At 49.2% G+C, this 12,590-nt stretch overlaps 1 protein-coding gene across 1 annotated transcript in view; it reads right to left on the reverse strand.

Annotated features, from left to right (window-relative positions):
- The window catches only part of PRAG1 (PEAK1 related, kinase-activating pseudokinase 1), a 46,514-nt gene extending 43,566 nt beyond the window's left edge, over nt 1-2,948 (reverse strand). The window contains exon 1 of the mRNA XM_074950386.1: nt 2,776-2,948. The gene's annotated coding sequence lies outside the window, so the exon portion shown is untranslated. The remainder of the gene's footprint in view (nt 1-2,775) is intronic.
- Nucleotides 2,949-12,590: the final 9,642 nt, after the last annotated feature.

A 12,590-nucleotide genomic window follows, 5' to 3' on the forward strand; every position in this document is an offset into this window, starting at 1 on the left:
CTGAAGGAATCATCAGTCCTGTGCAAGCCTTAGGAGACTTGGCAGCTCCTGGGTTGTTTGGTTGAAAACCAATCCTTTTTACACTGACAAGACTCCCTAATAATTAGTTTACATTCTGAAGTCTCTCTCTGCAAGGAAAAGGGGCTAAAGATTGCTGCGCTTTTATTTAAAAAAACTCAGTCATTTGATGCATTATACTAAGCTCACAAGAGTCAACAATTTTTAGCCATGGTCCAAATTTAAAAATTCACTTTTGAAATTAGACTTTGATCAACTAAACTTTGGTGCTCTGCACTAATTCTCAGAGAGAGACAGAGAGAGAAAGCGAGTCAAAAGTTACTTTTTGGTGGATTCCAGAAGGAGAAAAAGATGGTACTAATGGAAACTCAATTGCAACATTAACTATGGGGTGAATGCCAGAGCTCCACAATTCAGTATAATTAACACATTACCATAGCCTACAAAATTTTAAAAATAATATATTCCTGCTTTATTTTCCCTCCAGATTTTTCAAATTGCTTTTGATTTATAACGCAGTAGTTAACGGTTTTAGAACTCTGAATGTCTGGACAGTCGGAGAGCAGAATTTCCCTTTTATACCAGTAGTGGGATCAAAAAGTAGGCAAAAGGATTATAATGGGAAACATGTTTAATACCATGACAAAAATTGCTAAATTAGCCACACAAGAATGCATCCGATGAAGTGAGCTGTAGCTCACGAAAGCTTATGCTCAAATAAATTTGTTAGTCTCTAAGGTGCCACAAGTCCTCCTTTTCTTTTTGCGAATACAGACTAACACAGCTGCCAGGTTTCAGAGTAACAGCCGTGTTAGTCTGTATTCGTAAAAAGAAAAAAGAAAAGGAGTACTTGTGGCACCTTAGAGACTAACCAGTTTATTTGAGCATGAGCTTTCGTGAGCTACAGCTCACTTCATCGGATGCATAGCATATAAGTGAGCTGTAGCTCACGAAAGCTCATGCTCAAATAAACTGGTTAGTCTCTAAGGTGCCACAAGTACTCCTTTTCTTTTTTCTCTTAACACAGCTGCTACTCTGAAACAAGAACTACTGTGTCATGTGACACAACTTAAAGACAAATAAAAATAATTGGAGGGGAGGGCAGTAACAGCCAAGTTCATTTAAATCCATATCAAAGAAGCTAGAAATTGCTTCTTTTCTAATTTTCATTTTTAATGTTATTTAATTAAAATTCATTAATAACCACACTAAAGAATATACTAAGGTGGGGATCTCTACCTTTTTGCACCTGTGACCCACAAACCATTCACCTTTGTTCTTGTGACTCTATATCCCCAAATCCTTTGCAGTGGATTAGGCAAAAAGAAATTCTGCAATAGATGATGATAATTCATTAATTTTTTAGCTCATTGTGCCACATATGGCCAAAGATGTCATTTAAGTCACTGCATGCACCTTTTATAATTTCACATTTGAAAATACAAGTGTACATTCTTCTCAGACATTTAATTAACTACACATTCTGCAGCATTAAATGCTCAAAAGGTAAACCTATTTGCATCCCTAAAGTTATCTGTGGAGCCAAAAGGACAAGAATGGAAGATCACATTCTGATTTTGTTTGTTTGAAAAAGGCTTCCTGAATCGCTGCAGGTTTGTAACATTAACATTGAGAACAACCACCACCATATACAGCCACATTGCAGTAATTAAATTGTTAGCAAAACTTTACCGTGTATCTACATTATGTAGTATAGAATGACTATTTTTAAATCAAAGGAAATTTACACAGTAAGTTTTGATACTATCGCAGGTCCAGAAGAGCAATGATGGGAGTAACAGAAGTATCCCAGTCATGCAAATTCTGCGAAAGGGTGACAAGAGCAATGATGGGAGTAACAGAAGTATCCCAGTCATGCAAATTCTGCGAAAGGGTGACACCAGTCACAGACTTAGCTATACTCCTTTTTTTCCCCATGCAAAATCCATCTTATTCAACAGGAATCTATATATAAAAATTTGTCCATAACAGTTCCACTAATGACAAATCAAGTCACTTGGAACTGTGAAGCCAATACAATGCTAGAGGATTTCCATATAGATTTGCAATGTAATTTTAAATGTATACGTCCACTGCAAAATGCACAAAAATTCCCAATACTGCAAAATATAAGAAATTAAATACAAGCAACAGGTAGAAACTTGCTAAACCAAATGTTCTTGGAATCACTAATAAAAAGCCACTAAAAGATATCACACGCTTTTGGGTGATGGAAAAATAGAGGCTAGCTGGTTGAAAAGTCTGTTAAACTAATGCCAAGGTGATAAGGGTCTGACTTGCAGGCATAACCAAGGCAATTTTAACTCAACCTAGGCAGGTTTAGATATTTCTGAGGAAAGAAGCACAAGCAGGCAAAGAAGAAGTGGCAGCCTTACACTGGCTAAATAAAGTAAGAGAGTTAAGAGTCGAAACATGATTTTAAGACTTTTTTTTTTAAGGTGTACTGTAACCCAGTCGACGGCAGGAATGCAGCGTGAAACCAAGCTCAATTCAAACAAACGCAAACGTAGACCACATTTGTCTCACGGTTTCCAGTTGCCGTACACGGACAAACGCTCTGGCCTCCGACAACCTCATGCAAGACTCCCTGTCTCCGCCTGCAAAGGTTCTGCAAACGCTTCGCCCTCTTCCCGAGCGGGCTGCCGACGCCGGGGGCTGGCAGGCGCCTCCCGGCCAGAGCCCCGGGTGGCGCTCTCCGGTGGCTTTGTGGGAGCCATGTGCTCGCGGGGGACTTACCTGCTGCCAGTCAAACAGTCGCAGCGAAGCCCCCGCGCGGCGAGGAGAGATCAGGTCACCGGCTTGCCAGGCACGACGCGAGCGAGTCCCCGGGAAGCCGGGGGCAGAGACCGGGAGCGCGGGCTGGAGCGAGTGGAACCCCCGTGGAAGCCCAGGCGCGGGCAGCCTCCCCGCTCCCGCCAGCCGCACGGACCCTGCGGGGGCTGCAGCGCGGTGCCTGCCCGCGGGAGAGCCCGGCCGCGGAGGGCTCAGGCACCGGCCCACCCAGCGCCCCGGCGCGGGGCGAGAGACATGCCCGGCCCGCCGGCCCCTACCCCGGGAACGCAGCAACCTCGCCCGCCGGCTCCGCGCGAGCCCGCCCGCCCGGGACAGCGGCGGGGCGGGGGCCGGGCTGCCGGCTCCTCCTCCTGGGGCAGCGCTGCAGGCGGCCGGGCACTGAGCCCCGCCCTGGGGCCTCCCCCCCTCGGCCCTGCCCTGGAGCCTCCCCCTGCAGCCCCATCCCCAAATCCCCCCCAGCAGCGCCCCCATGGCCCTGGCCTGGGGCCTCCCCCTGCAGCCCCATCCCCAAATCCCCCCCAGCAGTCCCGCCTTGGCCCTGCCCTGGGGCCTCCCCCTGCAGCCCCATCCCCAAATATCCCCCAGCAGCGCCCCCACGGCCCTGGCCTGGGGCCTCCCCTGGAGCCCCATCCCCAAATCCCCCCCAGCAGCCCCCTCTCAGCCCTGCCCTGGGGCCTCCCCCTGCAGCCCCATCCCTAAATCCCCCCTAACAGCCCCCCCCACGGCCTGCACTGGAGCCTCCCCCTGCAGCCCCATCCCCAAATTCCCCCCAACATCCCCCCCTCGTCCCTGCCCTGGGGCCTCCCCCTGCAGCCCCATCCCCAAATCCTCCCCCAGTGACCCCCCACGGCCCTGCCCTAGAGCCTCCCCCAGCAGCCCCATCTCCAAATCCTCCCCCAGAAGCCCCCCCACAGCCCTGCCCTAGAGCCTCCCCCAGCAGCCCCCCCTGCAGCCCCATCCCCAAATCCTACCCCAGTAGCCTGCTCCATGGCCCTGCCCTAGAGCCTGTCCCAGCCCCCCATAACCCTCCCCAAATCCTCCCCCAGCAGCCCCCCCACGGCCCTGCCCTAGAGCCTCCCCAGCAGCCCCCCTGCACCCCCATCCCCAAATCCTCCCCGAGCAGTCCCCACGCAGCCCCATCCCCAAATCCTCCCCCAGCGACCCCCCATGGCCCTGCCCTAGAGCCTCCCCAGCAGCCCCCCTGCACCCCCATCCCCAAATCCTCCCCGAGCAGTCCCCACGCAGCCCCATCCCCAAATCCTCCCCCAGCAGCCCCCCCACGGCCCTGCCCTAGAGCCTCCGCAGCAGCCCCCCTGCACCCCCATCCCCAAATCCTCCCCGAGCAGTCCCCACGCAGCCCCATCCCCAAATCCTCCCCCAGCGACCCCCTCATGGCCGTGCCCTAGAGCCTCCTCAGCCCCCCATAGCCCTCCCCCAGCAGAACCCTACCCCCAGTGGCCTCCCTTAGTAGCACCCCCCACAGCTCCATCCCCAAATCCTCTCACAGCAGCACCCCCACAGCCCTCACTCAGAGCCTCCCCCAGCAGCACCCCCATCCCCAATGGCCTCCCTTAGCACTCCCCCCCAACCCCTCCCCAGCAGCCCCCCCAATCTTCCCCCAGCCCCTCCACGGCCCTTCCCTAGCAGCACCCCGCAAGCGCCTCTCTCAGCACCCCCACAGCACTCCCCTAGAGCCTCTCACAGCAATTGAGTACATTATTTATTAAATACATAATTAAATAAAAATAAAATGTAAAAGGCAAGTGCAAAGTATTACACTTAGGAAGTTAAAAATCAACCGCACAACTCCAAACTGGGGAATAATTAGCGAGGCAGTAATACTGCCGAAAAGGATCCCTGGGTTATAGTGGATCACAGATTGAATATGAGTCAACAATGTGGGAAAAAAAGGGCTAATGTCATTCTGGGGTGTATCGATAGGAGTGTTGTACGTAAGACCCGGGCAGTAATTGTCTAAACTGGTGAGGCCTCCAGGGAGGGAGAACAGTGTCCCATTTTAGCTACCACCTTTTGGGCCAGATGTGGACAAATCGGGGAGACTGCAGAGGAGAGCAGCAAAAATGAACAAAGGTTTAGAAAACCTGACCTCTGAGGAAAGGTTAAACAAACGGGCATGTTTTGTCTTGAGAACATAAGACTGAAGGGGGACCTGATAATAATCTTCCAGTATGTTAGGGGCTATTATACAGAGGACTGTTATCAATTATTCTGCATGTCCAATGGAGGCAGGACAAGAAACTATGGGATTAATCTGTAGCCAGGGAGATTTAGATGAGATTTTAGGAAAAACCTATAATGATCAGGGTAGTTACGCACTGGAACAGGCTTCCAAGGGAGTTTGTGGAATCCCATCACTGGAGGTTTTTAAGAACAGGTTGGACAAAGACCTGTCAGGGATGATCTAGATTTACTTGGCCCTGCCTCGGTGCAGGAGGCTGGACTAAATGAGCTCTCAAGGTCCCTATGAGCTCTGTTCTGTGATTCTATGAAAGCTGCTTCTAAACACCCCCCCACACGCACCCCGTAAAATATAAACATATAATAATGATAAAATGAGATTATAGCACCTCCGATAACCTCTGGTAACAGGTGCTCATCTGTTGTGTAGTTTCCCTGAGTGCTGAATGAACTGTGTATCATAGGACCTAAAGCAATCCCAGAGGCACGTTTGTGTATGAAAACTCCAATATGCCGAGCATTTCATCTTGTTACAAAAGGAGAGTCGATCACAAACTCTTTTTAGAGTGTCAGATATAAGAACGCTGAAAAATGTATGAGCAAACTGGGGAGTTCCCAGCTGGCCAGGTTGGAGAATTAGAAAGCACTGAAGATCAGTTTCATGGATGTTTGTTATCGGGTATTCAAACTCCCCTCCCGCTCTTAGAAGTATAAATTTATTACTAGTTAAACCAACTGTCCTATTAGCCCCCGAATGTGCAGGCTGGAACTCCTTGATTTCCAGTGCTTTTACAGTCCAGCATTAAAATGGCTGTCTCCATCCCGAGAGTCTCAGCCTCCTAATGGAGATACAGGGAGCGTGGCAGATATTTAAATGCTCTCTGTACATTCTTATTTAGCAAATCCAGGATTTATTTACATGTCAATGGTCAGTGGAGGGTGCTGCACACCAGCACAGCTCGTCAGGGGAGAAAAGCTCTGACTGACCCTACGCCGTGGCACTGCTCTATGCATCTGTGCGGTGTCTCCCCGGGTCAGCTGAGAGCTTTGGGGTGAAAGCTCACTGGTGGGGCTTGTCTAAGAGGCAGCTTGCCTGAGCCACATCTCAGTCATAAAAATGTTATTGTGATTAAGTCAGAGGTAACAAAGCAGTGGAAAAACCTCCACCCACCAGCCTTATTATAATAAGTGAGTAAATAACAGTAGCAGAATAATTAAGAATCTAAAAACATTTCAGGCATTTTATCATATGGGACAAGTTCCTTTGACATCCATGGGCTTTGGATCAGATCCCTGGAGTGCTGTACGCTGAGTGACAATTAAGGCCCCTTTCACCTAAGATCATCATGTGGGCAGTCACCCCAGTTCTCAGTTCATTCCTATTACATGCAAGAGGATCGTAACCATCCTATCTCCTTCCCCCTCCCCTGGCCGCAGGAGCTGCACCCCTTCATGGCCAAGAACCAATAAGCAGCCCTCATGATTTCTCTCCAAAGCAGACAGTCCAGACCGCCCAAATCTCACATACTTCCCTTCTTCCTGATTCCCAAGGGATTAGAACAGAGGTGGGCAAACTACAGCCTGTGGGCCACATCCGGCCTGTGGGACCGTCCTGCCCGGCCCCTGAGCTCCTGGCCCGGGAGGCTGTCCCCCCTCCCCCGCAGCCATGCCACCACGTGGTGCCATACTCTGGGCGGGGGGGCTGCAGAGCCCAGCCTGACCCGGGGCTCTGTGCTGCGTGGCATGGCTGCCTCTCCTGGTGCAGCCACGCTACCAGCCACCAGTGTTCCAGGCAACGCGGTAAGGAGGCGGGGGGGGTGGGGGTTGGATAGAGGGCAGGGGAGTTTGGGGGGTGGGGCAGGGGCGTGTATAGGGGTCGGGGCGGTCAGAGGGCAGGGAACGGGGGTTGAATGGGGGCAGGGGTCCTGGGGGGGCAGTCAGGAAGGAGAGGAGGGGTTGGATAGGGCTGCGGGGTGTGGTCAGGGGACAGGGAGCACGGGGGGTGGATGGGGCAGGGGTCCCGGGGGGGGCAGTCAGGAAGGGGAGGGGGGTTAAATGGGGTGGTGGGGGACAGTTAGGGGGCAGGGGGCAGTTAGGAGCGAGGGGTCCGGGGGCAGTCAGGGAGAAGGGGTGGTTGGATGGGGCAAGGGTCCCGGGGGGGCAGTCAGGAAGGAGGGGGGGGTGGATGGGGCGGAGAGGGTCAGTTAGGGGCGGGGGGGTCCATGGGTGGTCAGGTGTGTGTATGGGGCAGGGGTCCCCGGGGGGCCAGGTGTGTGTATGGGGCAGGGGTCCCTGGGGGGCCGTCAAGGAACAGGGGGGGTTGGATGGGACAGGAGTCCCGGGGGGGCTGTTAGGGGGCGAGAAGTGGGGCGGGGGTCAGATAGGGGGCGGGGGCCAGGCCATGCCTGGCTGTTTGCGGAGGTACAGCCTCCCCTAACCAGCCCTCCATACAATTTCAGACACCCGATGCGGCCCTCAGGCCAAAAAGTTTGCCCTCCCCTGGATTAGAACCCTGCTAACAAACTCCACATTTCTGGGCTGAGATTACTAACATAAGACATAAAAAAGGGAAATCTTCAACGGGTCTCTGAATCATCCCCCAACAAAGTTAACTCCCTATTAACATCTGCTGGGTCAAAGCATCCGCACTGTCATTATCAATGCTTCGTATGTATGTAGCAAGTCATCAGGAGAGCTGGGATTAGAAACCAAAGCTCCTGATTGCCAGACCCACATCCAGTCCATCAGACCATGCTGCTTCTCAAACAGTGTTAACAAATTTGTCCCTGAAAATCCAAATTCCTGTCTATATCTGGCATTGGTTTAGTTTGCTTCATGCACTGCGGCAACCTGTCCTTCACAGGATCTGGGCAGCATTACCGAAGTGATGTCCAACTTTTGGCTTCACCTCGAGGGCAATCGTTCAAAGAGTTGTGAGACTTCAGTTAAAATGGGGAGCTGGCTTGATGCAGCAACACTAGGAACGCTGTTAGTTGAGATTAACTGAAGAGAAGAAGTAACAGCGCTGATGGCATAGTGGTACACCTTACCAGTAACAAAGCCACTGCTTAATCCTTTGTCCAGATGACAATCCTATGAATTCCCATCTCTGCACGGAGTGTTGAGAATCAACAAGTCGATCAGTGACCAATGCAGCAATTTCTTGGCTCGGGGGGGACAGTATCCAAGGGGGACCTCTGCTCTGCTTGCTTAAGAAATTCTAGGATAATAGCTCTTTTGACTGGGTGTCCAGTTTTTGCTTGAGGTGGTGGCTGCGGGGGAGGGCACTAAATGACATACGACAGCGCGGACTAACAAGGGGTCTTTGTCAGCTGTGGGACACCTGCAGCTGTTTCGGCATGCCTCTCCCAGTAGGGGTGGTTTTGTTGGAGAATAGTCTACAAAAGATCGAGCAAATTGAGCATAAAAGAAAAGCTTTTACTGATTAAGTGACTGGATCTCCTTAAAATAAAGCTGTGCCATCTAATATGCTCCCTCGGGCCATGTGGTAACTCCTAAAACTCCTGAGAGGCCAGCCAGGTCATCCTAGATCAGCTGTCACGGGTAGATATCCTCTTGGAAAGGAATTTGCTGTTTTTAAACCCTGATCATTTTTGTTTATTTTTAACCGGCATTCTCTTCTAGCACATAACTGGCGAATAGTTACTCACCATGACAGGCAGCCACCCTTGACTGAATGCTACCAAGGAACAGGTGCCCAGAATGAAACTTGGCTTTTTAAATCACTGTACAACGCTGCTCTTGTCTGCTGGTCGATGACAAAAGTGACAATACTATTGTAACACAGAAACAGCCAGTCACTGTCCTCAGAAGCATCAGCTCAGCATTTATTGTTCTCTTGTTGCCATGTGGATTTAAAGTGGTTATAATGCCCTTGAAAACTGCCAGGAGGATGGCACTGGAGACTGAGTCACTCAGCAGTGTACTGAATGACCATGCACTCAGCCAAGTGACACGCACAAGGCTTTACAGACACTGTACTCAAAATGTCATCACTTGCATGGCCAGATGTTCGGAGGTGTGAGGCACCCACGGCTCCCGCTGAAAATCAAAGGGAGGTGTTGTGTGCTCAGCACTTCTGATCCATATTTAGATTTATCAGTAGATGATTATTTGTATGCCACTGTGAGGCACCTGCTTTGGGAAATGTTGGCCATGTTCTGTAGACATACTGTTACGGTTATCGGCATCTAGATATACTGTACCCTGGTGAGCCACACACTGGAGACAGACAGGTTAGATTCAGCTAGGCAAGCCACCAAATCACCTTCATCAGCCTGCCCCAGGGTGTGGTCAGCCACAGATACCTAGCACCTTCTGAGAGCTGACCAGCCCATTGTTGTGTCTTTTGCTCTGTATAATACCAACATAACATGAAGAACCACATGGGCACAGTGGGGGGGGGGGGGAGAACCATGTTTACTAAATATACACAACGTGAAGGCCTAGTTACATACACCCACTGCTGCTCTGCCTGGCTTCTAAAACAGAGGGTATGTCCACAATGCAATTAGGGTGTGTGACATTCCCCAGGATACGATCTAGGCAGATGGACGGCTGTGTCCCCTCAATCCTCCAACCTGAGGTGCCCTTTACACTGCTTTGTTGTGAGAACTACCACTCCTGGTCTGCCCACACACAGCTTCCAGCATGTAAATCACCCCCAGCTATACTGTATGAGCACGAGAGCCAGCCAGCCATGAATTACACTGCAGAGCAATACCAGAAAACTCCCAGACTTCCTACCAGAAATGTGCATCTTGTACTGCCCAGCACCCTCTGGGACAATGCAAGCTCATAGAAAGTCTGTCATTTTATTAATGGAAAATGATATGCACAAATCTTGTTATCTCAAATGGAGTTCCCCAAATATTTCAATCCAAGCAAACTGGTTTAAATAAAACAATAAAACAAGTTTATTAACTACAGAAAGATAGATTTTAAGTGATTACAAGTAATGAGGCATAAAAGTCGGAATTGGTTACAAAGAAATAAAAAGGTAAAACGCAACTAATGCCTACCTTAACAAGCTAAGTGATTTCAAAGCAAAAGTCTCTCTCACTACATGTTCTAGCAGTCTTACTGGCTGAATTCCTTCTGCCTCCCCAGTCCAAAGATGTTTCCTTTGTCCTTCAAGTGTCCTAAGTAGAGATGAAGGGAGAAATATTTTGGGGCGTCTGTTGCCCTTTCTTATAGTTCTCTTTTTCTTTGAAAATCATCTCCAACTGAGGTTCAGGAGACAGCAAGTCTGTGGGGATGGGAACCTCCAGCTGTTTCTTTGCCAAAATGTAGATTTCTCACTCACACCCTTTTTCCTGTCAAAGAATGGCCACTTAACCAGGTGATAGACCATTTGATTTTATTGACACCTGGCTGAGGCGTCAGTTTGCCTTTTGTCTCTGAGGAATTGGTTTGTGGCTGCTGTTCTAAACTTGTAACATGTCTCAATAATGTTATGCAGTAGAATCTTATAACTTTACAGACAATGTTGCCAAATATATTTTACCAGGACAATAATGATCAGCGAATTATGAATTTTCAAATAATACCTCACAAGGAATACTTTGCACTAAATTTATCACAAACTTAGAAACAGGGATGAACATAGGGGGACAGACTATCACAGTGTGTGATTGCAGCAGTAGCTTTAATGTAACCAGCACTAATAGCAGTGAAGTCACTCCAGCACAGACTTCAACGCAAGCTTTCCCTGGGACCCTAGTACATACTTGAGCAGCTAGCCCATGCTGCAGTCCATGCTGCTGCGGCCTCACTGCTATTGATACCTGAGCCAGCAAGATTACAGCTACCTTGGGTATGTCAACACATGCTGCAATCACACTTCCAGAAGCAGGGATTGCATACCAATGCAACACAGGGAGCACCACCAAAGGGCTCACAAACTATTGAAAGCGGTTGTTTTCAACCTTTTTTTCCATTTGTGGACTCCTAAAAAAATTCTGAATGGTGGTGCAGACCCCTTTGGAAATTTTAGGTGTGGTCAGTGGACCCCCTGGGGGCCTTGACCCACAGCTTGAAAACCACTGATTTAAATAGTTTGTGAGCCCTCATATGATAGCTTTTCATGGGCATAGGATGGGTGGTCACCAGCAGGAATGGGATGGAGCCCACCCATCTAATGCCCACAGAAAGCCATCATATGGAAATCTCTTTTTGGTCACCCCTGACGTAGGACAGCTTCATCATACTGGTGACGCAGAAGTGTATGGAACCAGTGCCCCAGTTTGGCATTAGGGGACACCGTATTGCTGGGGTAATCGTCTTTCAACTATCATCCTGACCACTGTGGTACTTTCTGCAAGAGATGGCTCTGAACCCGGGCATCCTGGCTGGTTCTAAAATCCCCCTGGGCAAAGGTACTCCTTTACTTCCTGCTTAAAGCAGTGTGCAGTGATGCAGAGCATTGCTGCTTTACACGTGAAAGGTGGCTGCATTTCAGCGATGGAGGAAGTGAAGTGACAGGCCCTCACTGTGATCTCAAAGTGTAGCTCCATGGAGTCACTGCAGATTTATGCCACGAGGCGAGGGCAGAACCGGTCCCACAGTTGTGTATGAGTTATAGTTTGGAAAGTGCTTTGCAATCCTCTAGGGAAGATATTGTATGAATGTTAGACAATCATATTGTTTGTTATGAACAAAGAATAAATGTGGAGCCATGCTGAAGAAACCTTGCACACGAAATGGTCTTGTTGAAAGATTTTTCGCACAGTACGTCTGATTACCTGGGTGGTGCTGACTGCAAGCAACAATGACCCCTTTATCTGAGCCAGATTAGTACTACTCTGTCAGCAGTCCTTCTCCATTAAAAAAAAAGAAAAAGAAAACCTCTCTGTGGTTAGCAGTTTCCTTATCTACCTATCTTTCCATATTACTAGACACCGTGGTTGTGTTTCTATATGGTAATGGTACAACCATTTGAACGGTCGCACTTATAAAATTCTAATGTGAAAAGGGTTCATTACCCTGAATTAGTTACCCAGTCAATGAATAACAGGGACGTTGTGGAGGCGAACAACGCAACCCCCCCACCAATATAACTGCGATTTACAGGAATTGGGGGGGGGGGGAAATCCCCCGCACAGAACAGCAGTGACTCTATTTCCCAGAGTTCAAAAGGAATAATAAAAAAGACCTTTCAGTCCCTCGACTTATAGTGACCATGTGTCAGCATGGAGATTTGATGGTGCCCTTTCCCCTCTTTACATAATGCCCTCTTGTGTACAGAAATACAAATTGCATTCATATTAAGTGGGATAAAACAGTAACGATCAGGAGAAATGGCTGAGTAACAGGATGACCGAGATATTTGGGACAAGCTCTGGCACTTCCTCACCTCAGCACAATGGTGGTTTTCTTTTCCTAAGTGTGTGGGGAGACAAGCTCTAACACAGTATGATTTTACAGCTACCTTTTGATTTTCGACTAGCAACACACAAATACCCCCTCATGTGACACCCCTCCCCCCACACACAGATTTAGTTGGAAAAGTCTTGTAATGAGAATTGCTGACCTTCCTG

The sequence above is a fragment of the Natator depressus genome, chromosome 4 (assembly GCF_965152275.1).
Source record: "Natator depressus isolate rNatDep1 chromosome 4, rNatDep2.hap1, whole genome shotgun sequence".
NCBI classification, from domain to species: domain Eukaryota; kingdom Metazoa; phylum Chordata; order Testudines; family Cheloniidae; genus Natator; species Natator depressus.